This window comes from Mobula birostris, chromosome 6 (assembly GCF_030028105.1).
Source record: "Mobula birostris isolate sMobBir1 chromosome 6, sMobBir1.hap1, whole genome shotgun sequence".
NCBI classification, from domain to species: Eukaryota; Metazoa; Chordata; class Chondrichthyes; order Myliobatiformes; family Myliobatidae; genus Mobula; species Mobula birostris.
In genome coordinates, this window is record NC_092375.1 from 178,892,564 (window position 1) to 178,915,561 (window position 22,998).

Here is a 22,998-nt window from a genome sequence, read left to right on the forward strand (position 1 = left end):
CACCAACTTTCTTCACGTTTCTGTCCCAATTAGCCTTGCACTTCAGAGAAATGCCTTGCCAAAGAATGCAATAGTACTGAGGGTGATTAAAACTAAAAATTGACATTTGTTTATTTTGCATAAGCTTTGTTCATCCATGAATCTAATGTTAATGTTGAACATTAAATTAAGTGGCAGTCACTTTGTCATACACACAAAATGCTGGAGGAACTCAGCAGGCCAGACAGCATCTATGGAAAAGAGTAAACAGTTGACGTTTCGGGCCAAGACCCTTCATCAGCACTGGAGAGGAAGGGGAGAAGTCAGTGTAAAAAGGGTGGGGGGGGGAGGCGGTATGGAGGAAGAAGTATAAGGTGGTAGGTGATTGGTGAAACTGGGAGAGAGGGAGGAGTGAAGTAAAGAGCTAGGAAGTTGGTTGGTGAAAGTGATAAAGGGCTGGAAAAGGGAAATTCTGATAGAGGACAGAAGACCATGGAAGAAAGGGAAGGAGGAAGAATACCAGAAGGAGGTGATGGGCGGTAAGGAGATGAGGTGAGAGAGAGAAATGGGTATGCAGAATGGTGAGGAGGGCAATTAGTGGAAGTTCTTTCAATATTTTTATTAGTTACTGCATAAAGGAATACAGGGTACAGGAAGATATATATTATAAGTAAAAAGAAAAAAAAGTACCAAATATATTAAAAATAGTTACAATCACAAACCCTGTATTCATAAAAAATTAGATTAAATCGTAATATTGAAATATACTAATTTTGTTATACAGGGAAAAAAATCTAAACCCACTACCAAAGTCAGAGCTGTTAGGAAAAGCAAGAAAAAAGGGGGGAAAACCAGAGGCTCCATCTTCCTCTCACCCCAACCCTCCCCTCTCCATTGACACCCCCAGCCTCCCCCCTCCCGCCTCTGATCCCAGCTCTCAAGATTCCAGCCTTGAACTCCAGGCCGGGTCTTTATGTGCTGCTGTTGTGACTCCCGTCTCCCCTTCCCCCACCACCACTCCGCAGCCCCGTCTTCCTCAGATCCCACCGTCAACCCCTGGGCCCTCGGAGGCTCCATCTTCCTCTCACCCCAACCCTCCCCTCTCCATTGACACCCCCAGCCTCCCCCCTCCCGCCTCTGATCCCAGCTCTCAAGATTCCAGCCTTGAACTCCAGGCCGGGTCTTTATGTGCTGCTGTTGTGACTCCCGTCTCCCCTTCCCCCACCACCACTCCACAGCCCCGTCTTCCTCAGATCCCACCGTCAACCCCTGGGCCCTCGGAGGCTCCATCTTCCTCTCACCCCAACCCTCCCCTCTCCATTGACACCCCCAGCCTCCCCCCTCCCCCCTCTGATCCCAGCTCTCATCCGTGCCGGGTCTTTACCATCCCCTCCGACCTTCAACTGTCGGAGGCAGAACGCTCTGTTCTCAGTAAGGGCCTCACGTTTGTCCCCCTTCGCCCACACCTCAGCGAGTTCCGTGTTCGCCATGATGCGGAACTTTTCTTCCACCGTCTCCGTCTCCGAGCCTACTTCTTCGGCAAGGACTCTTCCACCCCCACCGATGACCCCTTCTCCCGTCTTCAACCCTCCTCTTCTTCATGGACACCCCGCTCTGGTCTTTTGCCTGCTCTGGATCTCTTTATCGCTAATTGCCGACGGGACATCAACCGTCTCGACTTCACCGCACCTTGTCCCCATTCCAACCTCACTCCATCTGAACGCTCTGCTCTCCACTCTCTCCGCACTAATCCTAACCTTATTATTAAACCCGCCGATAAGGGAGGTGCTGTTGTAGTCTGGCGTACTGACCTCTACCTTGCCGAGGCACAGCGACACTCGCGGATACCTCCTCTTATTTACCCCTCGATCGTGACCCCACTAAGGAGCACCAGGCTATTGTCTCCCACACCATCACCGACTTTATCCGCTCAGGGGATCTCCCATCCACTGCTACCAACCTTATAGTTCCCACACCCCGCACTTCCCGTTTCTACCTCCTACCCAAGATCCACAAACCTGCCTGTCCTGGCCGACCTATTGTCTCAGCTTGCTCCTGCCCCACCGAACTCATCTCTGCATACCTCGACACTGTTTTATCACCCCTTGTTCAATCCCTTCCGACCTATGTTCGTGACACTTCTCACGCTCTTAAACTTTTCGATGATTTTAAGTTCCCTGGCCCCCACCGCTTTATTTTCACCATGGATGTCCAGTCCTTATATACTTCCATCCCCCATCAGGAAGGTCTTAAAGCTCTACGCTTCTTTTTGGATTCCAGACCTAATCAGTTCCCCTCTACCACCACTCTGCTCCGTCTAGCGGAATTAGTCCTTACTCTTAATAATTTCTCCTTTGGCTCCTCCCACTTCCTCCAAACTAAAGGTGTAGCTATGGGCACCCGTATGGGTCCTAGCTATGCCTGCCTTTTTGTTGGGTTTGTGGAACAATCTATGTTCCCGTGCCTATTCTGGTATCTGTCCCCCACTTTTCCTTCGCTACATCGACGACTGCATTGGCGCTGCTTCCTGCACGCCTGCAGAACTCGTTGACTTTATTAACTTTGCCTCCAACTTTCACCCTGCCCTCAAGTTTACCTGGTCCATTTCCGACACCTCCCTCCCCTTTCTAGATCTTTCTGTCTCTGTCTCTGGAGACAGCTTATCCACTGATGTCTGCTATAAGCCTACTGACTCTCACAGCTATCTGGACTATTCCTCTTCTCACCCTGTCTCTTGCAAAAACGCCATCCCCTTCTCGCAATTCCTCCGTCTCCGCCGCATCTGCTCTCAGGATGAGGCTTTTCATTCTAGGACGAGGGAGATGTCTTCCTTTTTTAAAGAAAGGGGCTTCCCTTCCTCCACTATCAACTCTGCTCTTAAACGCATCTCCCCTATTTCACGTACATCTGCTCTCACTCCATCCTCTCGCCACCCCACTAGGAATAGGGTTCCCCTGGTCCTCACCTACCACCCCACCAGCCTCCGGGTCCAACATATTATTCTCCGTAACTTCTGCCACCTCCAACGGGATCCCACCACTAAGCACATCTTTCCCTCCCCCCCTCTCTCTGCATTCCGCAGGGATCGCTCCCTACACAACTCCCTTGTCCATTCGTCCCCCCCCATCCCTCCCCACTGATCTCCCTCCTGGCACTTATCCGTGTTAGCGGAGCAAGTGCTACACATGCCCTTACACTTCCTCCCTTACCACCATTCAGGGCCCCAAACAGTCCTTCCAGGTGAGGCAACACTTCACCTGTGAGTCGACTGGGGTGATATACTGCGTCCGGTGCTCCTGATGTGGCCTTTTATATATTGGCGAGACCTGATGCAGACTGGGAGACTGCTTTGCTGAACATCTACGCTCTGTCCGCCAGAGAAAGCAGGATCTCCCAGTGGCCACACATTTTAATTCCACATCCCATTCCCATTCTGACATGTCCATCCACGGCCTCCTCTACTGTAAAGATGAAGCCACACTCAGGTTGGAGGAACAACACCTTATATTCCGTCTGGGTAGCCTCCAACCTGATGGCATGAACATCGACTTCTCTAACTTCCGTTAAGGCCCCACCTCCCCCTCGTATCCCATCTGTTACTCATTTTTATGCACACATTCTTTCTCTCACTCTCCTTTTTCTCCCTCTGTCCCTCTGAATATACCTCTTGCCCATCCTCTGGGCCCCCCCCCCTTGTCTTTCTTCCCGGACCTCCTGTCCCATGATCCTCTCGTATCCCCTTTTGCCAATCACCTGTCCAGCTCTTGGCTCCATCCCTCCCCCTCCTGTCTTCTCCTATCATTTTGGATCTCCCCCTCCCCCTCCAACTTTCAAATCCCTTACTCACTCTTCCTTCAGTTAGTCCTGACGAAGGGTCTCGGCCTGAAACGTCGACTGCACCTCTTCCTACAGATGCTGCCTGGCCTGCTGCGTTCACCAGCAACTTTGATGTGTGTTGCTTGAATTTCCAGCATCTGCAGAATTCCTGTTGTTTGCGGGAAAACCCCTTTATCATATAGTAAAATATATTATTAGCCACCATCTGTACTTTTACAACAAATCAAAGGTTTTGAAAATAACTCAAAAATGATCCCCACAATGTATAAAAGTCTTAGTGGAAGTTCGAAAAATCTATGTTCATGTTATTGTCAGGGGTTTTGGGTGCCATACCTCAGAATTGTTGTGTAGTCATTGGAGACAGTCTGGAGGATGTTCACAAGGATGATTCCAGGAATTAAGGGGTTTATATATGGTTGTTCGTCCATCGTCGACGTCGATGAGGACCTCGACACCATTATGATGGTGTCGAGACTAGCGCGTGATTTGGATTTAAGTGAGGGAGAGTTGCGCAACGTCAGCCTCATTCCCTCTTCCCAATTCCCATCTGGATCCAGTGGCAAGACAGTCTAGATGGCTGGAGATGGGACTAGGCGCAGTGGATGACCAGGACGTCTTCTGTGTCTTGGCCTGCTCTACACGTTCCACGATGCTTGCAGAGACCGCCTTCTTGACCGTTGGACCTTCCATAGGTCTCGTCCGCTCAATCCGCCGGAGTCTGTCTTCACATGCTGGGATGGACAACTCCCTATCACACTGAGGGTTTGAGACCCGTCGGCTACCCTCACCTGGTTTAGCCGACTTGTCGAAGCCGTTGCCCGGGGTGTGGCCGCTGTCGCATGCAAACAGCTACGGGGAGCCACAGGTGAGAGCTGAGTGCCAGGTGGGGACCAAAGGTGGACTAACCGCTCTGAAAAGGACGCGACATGTTCCCCCACCAGAGGTGCTACCCCTCCCTGACATATAAGAAACGTTTGGCAGCTTTGGGCTTTTACTCATTAGAATTTAGAAGAATGCGGCGGGTGGGGGTGGTGGGATCTCATTGAAACCTACCAAATATTGAAAGGAGTAGATGGGGTGGATGTGGAGAGGATGTTTCCTATGGTGAGGGTATCCAGAACTAGAGGGTACAGCCTCAAAATTGAGGGGCAACCTTTTAGAACAGAGGTAAGGAGCAGTCTTTTTAGCCAGAGAGTTGTGAATCTGTGGAATGCTCTGCCACAGACTGAGGTGGGGGCCAGGTCCATGGGCGTATTTAAAGCGGAAGTTGATCGTTTCCTGATCGATCAGGGCATCAAAGGATATGGCAAGTGTATGGGGTTGAGTGGGATCTGGGATCAGCCATGATAGAATGGTGGAGCAGACTCAATGGGCTGAATGGCCTAATTCTGTTCCCATGTCTTAAGGTCTATGCTATCAGGTTGGAGGCTACCCAGACGGAGTACAAGGTGTTGCTCCTCACACCTGAGTGTGGCCTCATTGCAGCAGCAGAGGAGGCCATGGACTGAAGTGTCTCTTGTTTGTGGATCATTTTGTCATCTGATTAGAATGGTGTAATGTAGGGGAAAACAACATCTTGTAAGAATACATGTGTCTGTTTATAATATGGAAGTTAATGGAGAACAATAGGTTCACACTACAGAAAATAACGGAAGGTTTTCTAGGAATGCAGTGCAACCACTACAGTAAGGTGGGGGTGGTTCACTTCTACTGAGCTAATTGCACAAAATTATTTTTAACCACTGTCCATTCCAATTCATTTGAAAGTGATCAAAATAGCACTTTCCTAAAATTTAGTCTGCATCCATAATTTACAGAGCCTGAAGCAATCGTGTTTAACTTGACATACTAAGCTGCGGAGAGCATCTTCTGAAATGGATTCCTTTGAACTCTGAATTTTAAAAGAAACTTGTAGCATTTGAGGTTTGTGCTTCAGATAATTTTGAGAATGTTCCGAAGAATATATTTTTATGAATGAAGTTGTTAAACTGTTGGTCAGGTTTCAGCTTGTTAACCAGTGTTTTTTCTGTGTCTGTCAAATAATGATAGAGGGTATCAATGAGGCATTGTGCAGCAGCTGTCAGTGAGGACCGGGTAGGGCTATATTGGGTGGTGCAATTACTTAGTGTTCAGATGCAGGCCTCAGTGCTACAACCTGGCTGTCATGAATGCAAGGCATTGTTGGGGATTAACAATAGCTGTTCCATGTGCTGTTAGACCTCTTACACAGGCCTTGTAGATTTTTAGCATCTCCTTTTGGATGTGGTAGAAATTCTCCATTCTCTTGTGTTTATAATGCTCAGCCTGAAGATTGTGATTTTAAAAAGCTCAATCAACTATCCCAGCCTTCATAGGCAACCATTGTACTTTGAGCTATTGTAAAGCAAAAAAGCTTACTTAACAAAAAGATGTTTGGGGAAACAATACATTTATCAGTAAAAGAATGGAATAAGTAATGGAAACCTGTAGTTAAAATTGTATTCATAAAATTAATATGTCATTTCAAGCAGGGTGATCTTCAACGTAGTAAAAAGGAATTGGTAAGTTATCTTGCTTGGGCTAGCTTTAGCATTGTCAGAGAACAAAGCAGCTTCTGAGCTAAAATTTCTAAACTTTTGGAGAATGGTTATTAATCTTTAGCATGCCTCCTGATTCCAATTTGACTTTTATTTCTTACTTTATTAGTCAACTGCCAAAGAATTACCTGAATGTTAGTTGCAAACAGATGTTTTATTTTGGTATATAAATACTGAGCACTGACATCACCAGTGTTTTGTTTGCTTGTAACAAAAGAGCATTGCATTTTGAAATGATAACACTTGAAATTTAAGATCCAAGTGATCAAACTAAAATTTGTTTAATAATTTTGTGCTATTTTAGTAAGAATAAAGAACAATATGAAACAAAAAATACTCGAGCAAATGGATGTGCATAAGTGGTCTAGATGGTATCAACAGAAACTGAACTTGGTAACATTTCGGATTGTCCTCAAAGGGAAAGTTTTGCAGATTGGCAAAACCTAGGGAGGAATGGAATTAAGACTTGGAGGAAGATAGAGGGGAAATTTAGGAGGAAAATTTAGAAAAAAAATTAGTGTAATCTCCATATTCATCCAACCTGGATAAAAATATCTTAACTGGCTTTTTCAAAGAACTCTCTGGCTCTGTTACCAGCTGTTTACCATTGCTTTTCATTTCATATCTATGTTTGTGCAACTTAGTGCCAACTATTTGTTTTATATACTCGCATACTTGCATTGCTTGTGGTTTGCTGTTGTATCTGTCTATTTGTCAATTAATATTAGAGTACCAGCTAAATTTATTTGATGGTAGCATCTCTTTATTTTATTTTGGGTGTAAACAGTTTCAATTTTGGCAAAATCCCAGTTTAAAACACCAGGAACTGCATAATTCATTTCTGGGAAGCCGTATCTATGAATGTAACATTGGTTACTTTAGCACATGTATTTTTCTGCAAGAATTGGTTCGTGCCACTTGACACAAAACTTAAAAATTAACGAAGTTTTTTTGTGGTATTTCTGTTTCTGCCCTTGCTGCCTTAAAAATGAGATCTGACTTTTTTAATGATCAAACAGGGCACTTCCTTATGCTATTCTATCAATTCTTAGTAATGAGTTAGGGTCATGCCTGATGGATTTGTGTGTTATAATTGGTTTACTATGAATCTTTTTGAATTTCAGCCACCAGAAGCACTTCCCTGAAGTTTGTCCAGTTAGTTCATTAAGTGATCCACTTGGAGTGGATATTGTCTCAAAATAGCAGAGATTTAGATCTGACACCATAGCTACCGATGTTATCAATTATAATTATTTTTTGTCTCATTTCCAAAGAAACATGTTTAAGTTATTTTGTTGCTTGTATAATCTCAAAGGATAGCAGCATTACATTTAATTTACTCCCAGTTTGTATTTTGATACTACAAATAGAAAAGTGAAAGAAAATCTCAATTTGTTAAGGAACACATTGACCAAACAAAAAACTTAAATTATTATTAATAGTGTGTTGACTCTGTTACTCCCCCCTCTGAAAACTAACATCTGCATTTATTCATACCCTGTGTGTAGTTTTATTCTTAGCGCTCACTGAAATGAAGATAATTCAATTACCATTCAGACTTGGTGACTTCACTGCTATAGTTGACAGCAAAAAAAAATACAAGTTAGATTTCATTCTCTGCATTTATCTTGAAATGATCCTGTTTTATTGGAAGTAGCTCATTAGTTTTTCTTCCCTGTAAACTTATATTAACCATTGTTTACTGTAGAGTTCACCATATTTGTATGGTGAACTCTATAGTTTTGTGGCACTGAATGGTACAAGTCCTTGATGCTATTTTCTTTAACCTACTACAAACCAAAGTGTAACGCTCTTCTGTACTACTAATAGGGAATTTTTGATATGCTTACAGGAGTAACACCAAAGGAGGTGATTTGCCTTTTAAGTTGCAGAGGTTAATGATGAAGGTAGCTTTGTGTATATGCCTTCAGTTATAGACTCTTCATGCCTAATGAACAGATTGCATTTTCACAGACATCCTTAAGTGTATTTTGTCCACAAGTTGGAAAATAAACAAATCATTTGATTATGGTAACCATATCTCCACAGTGCTCTAATGAATGATATCTAAAGTACATGGGACTGATAAGAACAATTACTAAAACTGGTGGAGTGATAGGAAACTAGCTCCACTGTTCATGAGAAGAAATGCATGTACATCAGTCTTCTGAATTTAATAGCATTTTGGAGTTCATTCCTATGTAGGCTTATCCATATCAGGTATTTGTGACCAGAAGATAGCCTGTATTTGAAAAGACTAAAGTTGTTTTCCTTTTGACAATAGTACCTTTCTTTCCCTGAAATATTAAACCAGGACATATTGAACCAAAATAACAGGCGTTCCAAAATTTAATTATGTTTGTTCTGATTGGTATCATTCCAGAATTTGGAATGGTTGACGATGATAAAGCCTACAGGCCTTAGCAATAGATGAACTATTAAGACTTTAGTTAGGACTTGTCTTTTTTCCCCCCACGCTTAAATAATTTTGCCTAACCAGAGAAAGGCGGGGACAGCTAGCCATTTTTTTAAAATAATCTCAAGGGTTAGTCATTATTTTCCATTTAAAATGGTTGATTAACACAGTTTTAAGTTAAGACCTCATACCTGCCACCCGAAGTTTTTTACCAGACGTTGCCAGGAAATGCTATTGAAAAACACTAGGCTTGCTGTATTTTCCTGACTCTGGTATAATGGGCATTATGCTTCGAACCTCCAAGCATAGGCACCACTTTTGTTCCTTTAGCCAATCTTTTGAAGTGTACTGCTTGGAATTCTTCCTGTTGAAGATGTGAAATGCGGGAGTACTAGTTTCACTGACTGTACTCGGCCAGGTTGAATTTGTTTGGTGTCTAAGAAGATCAGTGTGTATTGCATTCCATTAATTGGGCAGTGATCAAAAGTCAAGTTAATGTTTGTATGGGAGGATATAAATGTAAGAAGAATATGCAGAGTAGTGCAAACACTTTTGCAGGGGGGCAGTTAAACTAGATTGAACTTGCTTACCTCTTTAACCTCTCTATTCTCTTTATTTTGAGTGGTTAGATGTGCTGTTAGTCTGCTGTAAGTATGCATGCAGTAATAGGTTTTGCTCATTAAAACACCATAAATTTCCATGCAATTGGGAAACCAGGATCAGGCCCATATATGCTTGTCTGATTCCACATTTCTCTGCCCAGACTTCAAGCTTCTTTCCTTTTGTATCTCATTACAGGGTTATGGAATCAGGAGAGTTAGAGGTGAGACAAGCCCAAAGAGGAGCTTAAACATAATACGGCGGATTCTGGTTAATTAGGCTATCATTTAATCGGAGCAGCCTCTCATTTGGGGTAACTCTTAAAGAACAAAAGCACACTGAGAAAATTGCCAGGATTCCCTTTGTTTAGTAGGGACATAATGCTGATCTACTGGGAAAGGAGACTTGCTGAATAGGTTGTAACTAGCATGAGTCGCGTACCATTAGAAACTACACGGTGCTAAAAGCAAACAGTTTTTAAACAGTGTTGAGTTTATTTTGTTCCAAAAAAAGTGATTTTTGTCACTGATGATTGGTACGAAATAAGCAGTAAGACAATTCTGAGCTATTTTGCTCACTATGGTTTTAAGCGTTCTGGCTTAGAGATGCCAGAAACAGCAGGGAGTGAAAATGAAACAATTTCACAGCTTCAGGTTATGAACTACAAAGAATTTGAAGATATTGCCAATCATCTTGAATGTTACAATGAAAATGAAGGGTTGGAAATTGCAAACAACAGGAATTCTGCAGATGCTGGAAATTCAAGCAACACACATCAAAGTTGCTGGTGAACGCAGCAGGCCAGGCAGCATCTGTAGGAAGAGGTGCAGTCGACGTTTCAGGCCGAGTTGGAGATTGCAATTGTTCATATAAAGGTGGTCCATTATCTGTTCTAGCTGGACTGATTTTGTTCATTGCACACCCTGGATGAATTCCAGTAACTATAGGAAGGTAATAGTTTTACAATAGTGTAGTATTATTGATAATGTATTAATTCAGTCCTGTATTTCATTTAAATGAATATTAACTCAGTTTGTCTTTTTTAAATACCTGTTTTAACTATTTCTGTGAATCTTTTTGGTTAACTGGGCTTAATTGCTTAATTAAGCTTAATTGGGCTAAAATATACTGGCCCCAATGTGTCCCAATTAAGTGGAATCCACTGTAACTTGCAGTATGGTGCAATAGTCTCAGGCACCCCAGATTAATTTTGTATGGTTCCAGATGATATGACAGGGCCTGGATCTCAACACCACATGGAGGCTGTCTGAAATTACCTGGAGAGACAGAAGCAAGTGAGACAGCCAAAGTCTGCAGAAGAACTGTGGCAAGTTCTCCAAGATGCTTAGAACAACCTACCAGCCGATTTTTCTTATAAAACTGCACACCAGTGTACCTATTGATTTGATTTTTTTTTACTGTCTACTGCTCTTTATAGCATTTTTTTGATATTTAGAAACTTTCATTATTTTTGAAATCAACTTTGCATTACAGAATTTTTTTACATGTGCCTAAGACTTTACACAGTACTGTATGAAAATGTAATTTAATTCTGTGAAGGCAAAGAAATTTTCCTTTGTGTAAAAATACTGATCTACTGGTGTTTAAGAGTGCAATGAAAACTGAACATTTTTTAACTAGTTTCCTAATTGCTCTTCATTCCTACTTTTAACATTTAGTGCCTTGAGGTAGCATAACTCTACCTTGGCTAGATTCCCTTTGCAGATGAATAAATTAATGTTGACAGCTTACCCATGCTCTACATGTTTAGCTTGATTGTTTTAAAGGAAGGCAAGAGATGTTAGTTTATTTATAAAGTATTATGTAAAAAAATTAGAGGATAAGTGTATAGTTCCTGATCACATGGATAACAATGATTTGTACAGCTGTAATAGACATTTTGTAGTAAGTGAAATGGACTTTGATCCCTTGAACACTACCTTACTACTTTTTTTCTCTTTTTGCACTACATATTTAATTTAACTTTTTTTAATAAATGTACTTTAATGTCATTATTGTGTATTGCAATGTACGACTGCCACATAACAAATTTCATGACATATGCCAGTGATATTAAATCTCATCCTGATTATTGATTCTGGAATGTATCCAAGTCTGTTAGTGTTTATCCTGTATTCTGCACAGAAGAAATTGTACTCAGTGAGACATTTTTGAGTCTCCTTTTACTCTCTTCATTTGATCTTCAGGTTAACTATGTTTTGCTGGTTCTGGTCCATATAGTCAAAGCATTTTTTTCCCTTTGAATGACGGAGTTTCCAATCTTGGAATCACTTGTACTTATAATTCTTGATTTCCGTCATGCTCCGTCCTGATTGTTCCTGATAGAGAAGCCAAGCCTCCTTATAGGTGTCAGTTATAATGGATTTCAGAGCAGCTGTCAGTTCCTACAGGCAGGGTTGGTATAGCACTATGTGAGTTGAGCTATCTGTTCTTAACTTTGACATTGGTCATCATGTGATGCAGCTGTTGTTTTGAGGCTATGTTGTTAGAGATTATAGAGGAGATTCAGCTGTCATCAGTCTGAGGCATTAGTGCTTGTCATGGCACAGGTGATAGTCATCTTTAAGTCCCTTGTTCAGACAATAATCAAACTTAATACATGCAAGTCCTTAAACCGGCAGTGTTCTGTGGTCCTTGTCATAACACCCTGTTTAATTACAAAGCCATGTTTTGTGCATATTGTCAAGAGAAGGACACTATTGGAGAGTTGATTCCTATTTCTTCCTTGCTGATTGCACCTTGGTAGGGGATCAGGTCCCTCTTCACACTGACATTGAAGTCACCAACAAGGATCAGTTTGTCTTCGTTTGGTAGGCAGAGCACTTTTTTTTTTTAAAGTGCTCTTTGACTTCATCCAGAGCTTCCAGGATTGGGGCCAACTTGTTTACATAGCTGGCACCAGCCTCCTGAAACTTAAGATGTTCTTAAAAGCTTTCTTGAAGAAAAGCATCATCCCCATAAATTCCTAGGAATCTCTGGCCCTTGATGCTGACAATCTTGGGTCCCTGCAGCAGGACCACACTTGTGGCTTCTCAGAAGCAGAGGATGGAGCAGATTGCCAAGTAACTTATAAAAGTACCCACCAGGCTTCCATATTAGACTTGTGCGTCACAACCCTCTTAACTGTGTTAGCATTGATCCATTGGCAGACATCCCACCCTGCAAAAACTCATTTCAGGGAGGTAGCACCATCAAATTGTGGGAGACTTCCGGGAGAGGTGGGATGTCTGCAATAGAGTAGCTCCTTAGCAGCTGACCAGCTAGTTTAAATAATGTTAGCTATGCTAATGAATGAATGACACCTGTTAAACTTACCTCAACATGTCTTTTACAGTCTTAACCCACCACGGGCAATAGAAAAGTCACTGTTGCAAACAGTGCAACGAGGAGCACTGTCATTATTTTGACCCCTATTAGGCAGGGCTACACTTTAGTGTAGTCTGGGGTGACGTACGTTTTATATTTTTTGGGAACACTCTGCCATTGTGCGCTCTCGCTCGCGTGCGCTCTCTCTTGTCGCTTGCGCGCTCTCTCTTGTCGCTTGCGCGCTCTCTCTTGTCGCTCGCGCGCTCTCGCTTTCTCACTCCGCTCTCTCTCTGCTTTCTCTCTCGCTCTCGCTCGCTCTCTCTCAAAAAAAAAATTGATCTCCGTGATATTGTATCTAATTTGCGGGCATCAGGGAGCCACTATTAATACGCGGGAGACTCCCAGAAGTTCCGGGAGAGGTGGGATGTCTGCATTGGAACTCTGTTCCAATGACTGCTGAAAGTGAATTTTGTAAATTCCTTTTGAGGGGGGTGATGGGGAATTCAAACTCTTTGGGCTTCATAATTAAGAATAATATAATAACCTGCAGATGCTCCTAAATTAGCAATTAAATCAAAATAATATCACTTATCTCCTGATTATTTTTCATCTGTTTTTTATAGGGCCACTGTACATGCATCACATCTAATCTGAGGCAGTGTTAGATTGGCAGTCTTGGAGCATGCATATATGGAGTTTGGCACTTCCCCATTCAGCTCCATGCTGTGGAAACACTTGCTTCTGTTCTGGACCATCTGTGGTGCTGGCTTGAGTAGAAGGCTGTCTTTCAGTCTACCCTCAGGAATGGCCCAGCTTGTAAGAAAATCTGAGTACCCCTCAGTGGAAAATTGACTTGCAAAATTATCTGAAAGGCACAGCAGTAGTTTGCCTGCACATGTCATTGGGATTCTCTATATATTTAGTTCTGATTAGCCATCAGAGTTTTATATGAATAAACATATACAGAAACTGAAACTCTGGAAATCTAAGTTTGCCTCCTGATAACCTAGTTAAATTGTAACTTTTTTAAAATTCTAATTGGGAATGCAGAAGTTTAGTTTGCATTTGAAAGTGTAAATCAGGAAAACACCATATGATTTTTGTGTTTGTGCTCAGATTTACACCAGTTGAAAGTTGAATCCCCTATTCCTGCCTTGAAATGGACATCTGTGTTCTTCACACGGTGGGGATCAGGCAGCATTTTATGAAACTTGAACATTATGCTGGAATTGAATTTGAATTGAATTCACTTTATTTCTTGCATCCTTCACATACATGAGTAAAAATCTTTACATTATGTCCCTGTCTAAATGTACAATGTGCAATTTATAGTAATTTGTAATAAATAGTATGTACAACAGGACAGTCAATATAATATAGAAATAGAATTGTATTAGCGTGAATTAACCAATCTGATGGCCTGTTGAAAGAAGCTGTCCTGGAGCCTGTTGGTCCTGGCTTTTATGCTGCAGTACCATTTCCTGGATGGTAGCAGCTGGAACAGTTTGTGGTTGGGGTGACTTGGGTTCCCAATGATCCTTTGGGCCCTTTTTACACACCTGTGTTTGTAAATGTCCTGAATAGTGGGAAGTTCACATCTACAGATGCGCTGGGCTGTCCACACCACTCTATGCAGAGTCCTGGGATTGAGGGAAGTACAGTTCCCATTCCAGGCAGTGATGCAGCCAGTCAAGATACTCTCAATTATGCCCTGTAGAAAGTCCTTAGGGTGGGGATTCATGCCAAACTTCTTCAACCATCTGAGGTGAAAGATGAGCTGTTGTGCTTTTTTTTTCTCACCACACAGCCGGTATGTACAGACCACGTAAGATCCTCAGTGATGTGTATGCTGAGGAACTTAAAGCTGTTCACCCTCTGCAATATCAAACTTTACAACTTGGATATTAACATTTAGAAAGTAATTTTGTTTCAGAACACTTAAAGTTTAAATTTAACTTGCAGTAATCTTTTACACCTATGCATTCCATTCAAAGGAAGGAATTCCAGGTTTAGGAAACAGCATTTTTTAAAAAAAAAAATTACTGCATGGTAGCTGGAAAGTGTTGCAAGTGGTGGGGAGGAAGAACGAGCTGAAGGACTCACCCAAGTGCCTTTTAGGCTCCTGACAGTAGAACTTCTAGAACCTACTAGAGCAATTACTTGCGAAACTGAAAATGTCACTTCAAAGTGGAGCACATCCCTTCCCATGCTGTTGAGAAAATATTGCATGAGCAGGATGGAGCTGTGGTTCTCATGGAAATTGGCATGGGGAATGTGGATGAAGTTGGAAGCAAAGTGATACAGACTGTGTGAAGAAGACTGAGGAACAGAAGAAAATTGGAGAGATGGTCCTCATAGTAAAAATGAAGGGAAGAAGAACAGGCAAAAGGGTGAGGCTTATACAGTGCCTATAAAAAGTATTCAACCCCACTTGGAAGTTTTCATGTTTTATTGCTTTATAACATTGAATCACAGTAGACTTAATGTGGCTTTTTTGACATTGATCAATGGGAAATACTCTTTCATGTCAAAGTGAAAATAAATTTCTATAAATTGGTCTAAATTTATTAGTTATTAAACAAAATAATTGATTGCATAATTACTCACCTCCTTTTGGCCTTGAGTCAGTGTGAATAGGTCTCTGTCAGCTTTGCACACCTGGACACTGCAATTTTCCCCCATTCTTCTTTAGAAAACTGCTCGAGCTCTGTCAGATTGCATGGGGATCATAAGCAATCAGCAATTTTCAAGCCCAGCCACAAATTCTCAATTGGATTGAGGTCTGGAGTCTGACTTGGCGACTCCAGGGCATTAACTTTGTTGTTTTTAAGCCATTCCTGTGTAGCTTTCGCTTTATGCTTGGGATCATCGTCTTGCTGGAAAACGTATCTTCTAAGTCGCAGTTCTCTTGCGAACTGCATCAGGTTTTCCTCCAGGATTTCCCTTATTTTGCTGCATTCATTTTACCCTCTACCTTCATAAGCCTCCCCACAATGAAGCATCCCCGCAGCATGATGCAGCCACCACCATGCTTCACGGTGGGGATTGTGTGTTTTTTGATTATGTGCGGTGTTTGACTTACACCAAACAAAGCTTTTTAGATTTTTGGCCATCAGACTTAATTTTGGTTTCATCAGACCATAGAACCTTCTTTCAGCTGACTTTAGTCTCCCACATACCTTCTGGTAAACTGTAGCTGAGATTTCATGTGTGTTTTTTTTTACTCTTTGCCACTCTCCCATAAAGCTGTAACTGAAGCACCCAGGTAATAGTTATTGTATATGCAGTCTCTCCCATCTCAGCCACTGAAGCTTGTAACTCCTTCAGAGTTGCCATAGGTGTCTTGATGGCCTCCCTCACTAGTCCCGTTTTTGCACGGTCGTTCAGTTTCTGAGGATGACCTGCTCTAGGCAGATTTACAGCTGTGCCAAATTCTTATCATTTCTAGATGATTGATTTATCTGTACTCCAAGGGATATTCAGTGACTAGGAAATTTTCTTGTCTCCATCGCCTGACATATGCTTTTTCAATAACCTTTTCGCAGAGTTTCTGGAGTGTTGTTTGACAGGGTACTGACTCATCAGCAGTTGGACCTTCCAGATACAGCTGTATTTTCACTACAGGCAGTTGTCTGCTGTCAATCTCCAAGAGCAGATCTCCATTTAACTAATTATGTGATTTCTAAAACCATTTGGCTGCATCAGTGTGATTTGTTGTGTCATATTAAAGGGGGGTGAATACTTAGATAAAACACAAAATAGTTGATTGCATTTATAAATACTTTGGATCACTTTGTATAGGTCAGTTTTCACTTTGAGTGAGTCTTTTTCTGTTGCTCATTGTTTAAAAAAAAGCCAAATTAAATCCACTGTGAGTCAATGTTGTAAAACAATAAAACTTCCAAGGGGGGTGAATACTATTTATAAGTACTGTATGTCATATTTCCTTGCAACAGAAATCATTTTGACCATTTGAATCTGTCAGTTCAGAGTAATCCAATATCCTGCTAAGCTTTTCAGCAAGCTATTATCCCCCTATTCCCATCAACACACACTATGCCAAATTGGAAAGGTGAGATCTCCGAGGGTGGGATAGGTTAGAGAACAAGGGCATTATTGAAATCAAGGATCATTTATGGGGCAGTGGGACATGAGTGACTGTTGGTAAAGGTATTAGTGCCTGAGCCCACACTGATGAGCATCCATATGTATGTGTTCATGCTTGTAAGGCGTCGTCGCTGGTTGCCTTGGGCCCTCTTCTTGCTGGAACAAAGTTTTGCTTTATTAGTTAGTAATATAGTTGTTGTGAAATGCCTATTCCACATTGAAGAAATAGTGCAAAAGTCTGCAGTGCTGAAAATGAAGTTCAAGACTTGGAGTAACATGAATGTCCTTACAAGGAAGGGATTTGAATTTTACTCTACAATCATAGCACAGAAATGTAGGTGCTTTGATATTTGCATCATACATTATAAAAGACTTTGAAACAGCTTAAATAACTGGGTGTCAGGTTTATCTTCAAGAATGACAAACAAGGAAAAGAATGGCATCTTCATTTGGTGGGTTTTTGTATGAAGAAGGGTTTAGTCTGACATTTCATTAACACTCTGAAATGGGACTGTCATGTGACTCTTGGCATGCCTCTGGCCTTGGCATATATATTCATATTACAGCTTACATAGAGGACCAAGAATGATGTACACAAACCTTGGAAAACCACTGGGCCATATCTCAGAGGGAAACAAGTCAATCCACAGAACTGGATTTTGTGCCAGATCCAGGAACATATACAATTTTTTAATGCATGCATTTTTAAATGACAATAAATGAGGACTGAGTGTCCTCATAATCTAATTCTCTGGCAAAGCATATTTGGCCAGGGGCGGGACTGACTTCAGAGAGACATGGATAAGACTTTATTGCAACACCTCTGTCCAGGCACTGGCACGTATCTGAATAAGAGAGCACTCAGGTGTCATATTACTCGTGTCATGACTGGAACTGGTCGAACCTAACACATGGTGCATGTGTGAATTCTCCAAGATAAATAAAAAATATTCGATTGTTATATCCATCATTATGTTCTGTAGCATAAATTAATAATAATATCTATCAGAGTCAGGTTTATTATCACCAGCATGTGTCGTGAAATTTTCATTATATTCATTAGCATAGGCTCAAAGCAACTGACAACAGAAATATTGCTGCGAAAAAAAATGTTGACGTTCTCAGAGGCTTCATCAGGTGAATTCTTTGTAACACTTCACAGATAATCACACAACCTATGACCAATTGGTGCTCCAAATTTTCTGGACTGCCATGAAGTCTATCATAAGTAGCATCAGCAACAAGACTCTGTTCTCTATCAGAAAGCAAAAGGACTGGTTTGATGTGAATCACTGAAGAAATCCAGAAGCTAATTAATTGCTGCAGCCTCCTAACGCTTCCACAGGTGATATTTTTGCCCATTGAAATAAATCCTGAAGCATTATCTTGTGCAGGATATTCAAATGGGTTTCTCATGTGTGGGATATTCAAATTAGTTCCCCACTCTTGGATTTTGATGCTTTAATCTGAGGTTCTTTTAGAAGTCAGGAAAAAGGCACAAAACTTGTTGCTTTACAGTCATTTCATTAAACATTAATAGAAGAAAGAGAGTTGAACACAGTGATAGAGGTCTACAAGTTGAAGAGAGGGAGAATCAAAAGATCTAAGATGGCTCTACCTCATGGTGCAGCTCTTTTTATACTACATAAAGAAAATTCCATTCAAATTTGTAGATAAGAGTTAACTAATAAGAAAGCTCTTATTCAACTAATGCACAACCAAGAAAAGCTTCTAGAATTATACCAGTGTGACCAGTAGGATTTATATTAAACAGCAGTCTATACATACTGTGTCTACTAGGAAGGATAGTAAGCAATTACTTGTATAATTATATAAAATACAAGCAGACTATTAATTGTTAAACTTCGAAGGAAGTAACCATTTAACAGTCTAATCTAAGAATTAAAAGTTAAAAGAATCCAACACCAAACAGAACACCAGAGTTGGAATGCAATTGGAAGAATATTTATCTGCAAAGTTGGGGCTGAGGTTTTTGGAAAGTTCAAAATGATTTAAGGTTATTTGCCTTTTATTCAGAACCATTGCTTCTTTCTGTTTAAACAAGCATGCCTTTTAAAGTTTGAGACACATTTATAAATTTGTTTTTCAATATGTGACAATGATTAATGGGTGCCATGTTAGCGTAGAGGTTAACACAACACTATTATAGCTCGGGCATTCCAGAGTTCAATTCCTGCGCCATTCCATAAGGAGTCCCTGTACACCCTCCCCATGAAATGCGTGGGTTTTCTCCAGTCCTCCATTTTCCTCTAACGATCCAAAGGTGTACTCGGTAGGTTAATTGGCCATTGTGATTAGGTTAGGGGTAATCAGGTTTGTCGCAGGTTGCTGGGACAGCACAGCTTGAAGGGCCTATTCTGTGCTGTATTGCTAAATAAATAAAATAAATAACTGGGTGCCTTCAGTGTTGTTTGAAGCTGCCCGAACCCTGTTGTTAGCTTAAAATAAAAGTTAATCAAACTCAGATTAGTTGAGATCACAGAACACTGACATTGCAGAGCATTGTGAAAATAAAATGTAAACGTTGCTACTCAAATAGAAAAGGGGTAAATACATGTGTAACAGAATTTATCAACTGATTGTGCAATACATCAATATGTCTCATACTTTTTAAGTAAATGTTTGTTTAGGTAAAGAGCATAAAGTGGTTAAGTGAAATCTTGATTTCTAAAAATCAGATAATTAATAAGGGCGATATTAAATGTCCAGTGAAAACTCAGTATTGAATAATGCATCAAAATTTATATTTTCATGTCATTAATCTAGTTGTATCTAGGAGTTTTAGTTTTTGGAAAATGGTTTATTGATAAAATTATAAATTTGTTTGCATCCAAACTTATCCTAATTATTGGAGGATAAATTCTATAAAATAGTTGAACCAATTATTCATAAGTGCAAGTAGTTGTCCTTTAAAAAATTTTTCCCCTTCCTCACCCTCCCGCCAACTTTCTACTTCCTGTAGAGATTGCTCTCTACGTGACTCCCTTGTCCATTCATTCTTCCCCACTGATCTCCCTTCTGGCACTTGCCCCGCAAGCAGGACAAGGAATTTGCCAATACACAACTGTTGTTGGCAGATTCTCAGATGGTGATGAGGTGGTGTGCAGGAGTGAAATAGATTGATTGGCTGAGTGACAACAATGTTGCACTCAACATCAGTAAGACCAAGGAATTGATTGTGGACTTCACGAAGGCAAAATTGAGGGAATACACATCACTGCGCATTGGGGCACCGGTAATGGAAAGGTTGAGCAGCTTGAAGTTCCTAGGTGCCAGTACCTCTGAAAATTTATACTGGGTCCAACATATTAATTCAATTACAGAGAGGGTACACCAGTGGTTATATATCATTAGGAGTTTGAGGAGACTCTAGCAAATTTCTACAGATGTACATTGGAGAGTATTCTGATTACATCACCATCTGGTATTTAGGGGCTACTGCCCAGGACTGGAAAAAGCTGCAGAGGGTTTTAAACTCAGCCTGCTTCATTGTGGGCATGAGTTTCCACATTATCAAAAAGCAATGCCTCAAAAAAGCAGCATCCATCATTAAGGACCCCCACCACCCAGGACCTTCTTATTATTACCAAAGAAGAGGATCCAGGAACCTGAAGACACACACTCAACATCTTAGGAACAGCTTTCTCCCCTCTGCTATCAGATTTCTGAATGGACAACAAACACTACCTCACTATTTTTGCTCCCTTTTAACACTACTTATTTAATTTATATGCATGTTTCTTATTATAATTTATTGTATATACAGATGCAAGAAAATTTGTGAACACTTTGCAATTACCTGGTACGCTAATTACTGATAAAATGTGGCCTGATCTTCATCTAAGTCATAATTATAGACAAACACAATGTGCTTAAACTTAATAACACACAATTGTGCTTTGCATCTTCAATTATACACGAAATGGGGAGAAGGTTCAAATATCAGAGATGCAGAGGGACTTTGGGAGTCTTCATGCAAGACTCCCAGAGGTTATTTTACAGGTTGAGTCTGTGGTAAAGAAGGCAAATGCAATGTTGGCATTTATTCCAAAGGGAATAGAATATAAAAGCAAGGAGATAATTCTGACACTTTATATGACACAAGTTAGGCTGCACTTCAGGTATTGTCAATAGTTTTGGGTCCCATATCTCAGAGGGATGTGTTGTCATTGGAGAGAGCCCAGAGGAGGTTCACGAGGACGATTCTGGGAATGGAGCGGTTAACATATGAGGAGTGTTTGGCAGCTCTAAACCTGTATTCACTGGAATGTAGAAGAATGTAATGAGATCTTAGTGAAATCTACCGAATGTTGAAAGACTAGATAGGATGGATATGGAGAGGATCTTTCCTATGGTGGGGGTATTCAGAAATAGAGGGCACAGCATCAAAATTGATGGGTGACCTTTTAGAACAGTTAAGGAGGAATTTTTTTTAGCCAGAGAATAGTGAATCTGTGGAATGCTTTGCCACAGACTGTGGTAGAGGCCAAGTCCATGGGTATGTTTAAGACGGAAGTTGATAGTTTCCTGATTGGTCAGGGCATCAAAAGATATGGTGAGAAGGCAGGTGTATGGAGTGGGATCTGGGATCAGCCATGATGGAATGGTAGGGCAGACTCTATGGGCTGAATGGCCTCATTCTGCTGCTATGTCTTATGGTCTTTATGTTTAATTATTCACAGTCCAGGCTGGAAAAAGTATGTGAACCCTTGTATTTAGTAACTTGTAGAACCTCCTTTCGCAGCAGTAACCTCCACCAAATGTTTCCTGTAGCAGCTGATCAGACTTGTACAACAGCGAGGAGGAATTTTAGACAATATTCCACACAAAATTTTTAGACAATTATTCCATACAAAACTGTTCCACATCATCAGTGTTTCTGGGATACATTGCATGAACAGCTCTCTTCAGCTCATGCCATAGCATCTCAGTTGGGTTAAGGTCTGGACTCTGACTTGGCCATTTCAAAACACAAATTTTCTTTTTAAACCATTCTGTTGCTGATTTACTCTTGTATTTCAGACCAATGTCTTGTTGCATCATCCAACTTCTATTCTGTGTCCGCCTCCTGAGAAATACAGATGCAAAAAATCCATTCAAGAGCTCCCACATCTCTTTTGGCTCCATGCACTGAATACTACTCTACTGTTCCAGAGGACCGTTTTGTCACTTGCTATCCTTTTGCTCTTAATATGGCTGTAGAAGTCCTTGGGATTCTCCTTCACCTTCTCTGCTAGAGCAACCTCGTGCCATCTTTTAGCCCTCCTGATTTAAGTGTTCTCTTGCATTTCTTATACTCCTCAAGTACCTCAGTTGCTCCTTCTTGCCTATATCTGCTAGGCACCTCCATTTCCTTAACCAGACCCTAAATATCTTTCAAAAGCCAAGATTCTCTAAACCTGTTATCTTTGCCTTTTATTCTGAGGGGAACATATAAACTGCACTCAAAATTTCACTTTTGAAGGTCTCCCACTTACCAAGTACAGGTTTGCCAGAGAACAATCTGTCCCAAGCCACACTTGCTGGATACTTTCTGAAACCAGAAAGTATTATGATCACTAGATGCAAGGTGTTCCCCTACACAAACTTCTGTCATTCTCTAATAGTAGATCTAGTATCACACTCTCTCTAGTTGGACTTCTACGTACTGATTAAGGAAACTCTCCTGAACACATTAGACAAATTCTGTCCCATCCAGCCTTTTAGAGTATGGGAGCCCCAGTCAATATGTGGAGTTAAAATCACCTATTATTCACAACCTTACGTTTCTCTCAACATTTTGCAATATCTCTACAAACTTGTTACTCTAAATCCCGCAGACTGTTGGTAATCCCTTTCTTATTCCTCAGTTCCACTTAGGCAGCCTCAATGGATAAGCTCTTCAGATGTCCTGTTTAAGCATTGCCGTCACATTTTCCCTGACTTGTACTGCCATCCTTTCCCTTTTAATCCCTCCAGCTCTATCGTGTCTAATACAGCAGAACCCTGAAACATTGAGCTTCCTGTCCTGCCCCCTTGCGACAAGTATCACTAATGGCTTCAACATCATAATGCCTTGTGCTGATCCCTGCCCTAAGCTCATCTATCTTTCCTATAAAACTCGTTGCATTGAAGTATAGACAACTCAGAACTTTA

At 41.2% G+C, this 22,998-nt stretch overlaps 1 protein-coding gene across 1 annotated transcript in view; it reads left to right on the plus strand.

The window, feature by feature from the left end:
* The window catches only part of pkp4 (plakophilin 4), a 181,391-nt gene that overhangs the window by 41,597 nt on the left and 116,796 nt on the right, over positions 1 to 22,998 (plus strand). The window lies entirely within an intron of this gene.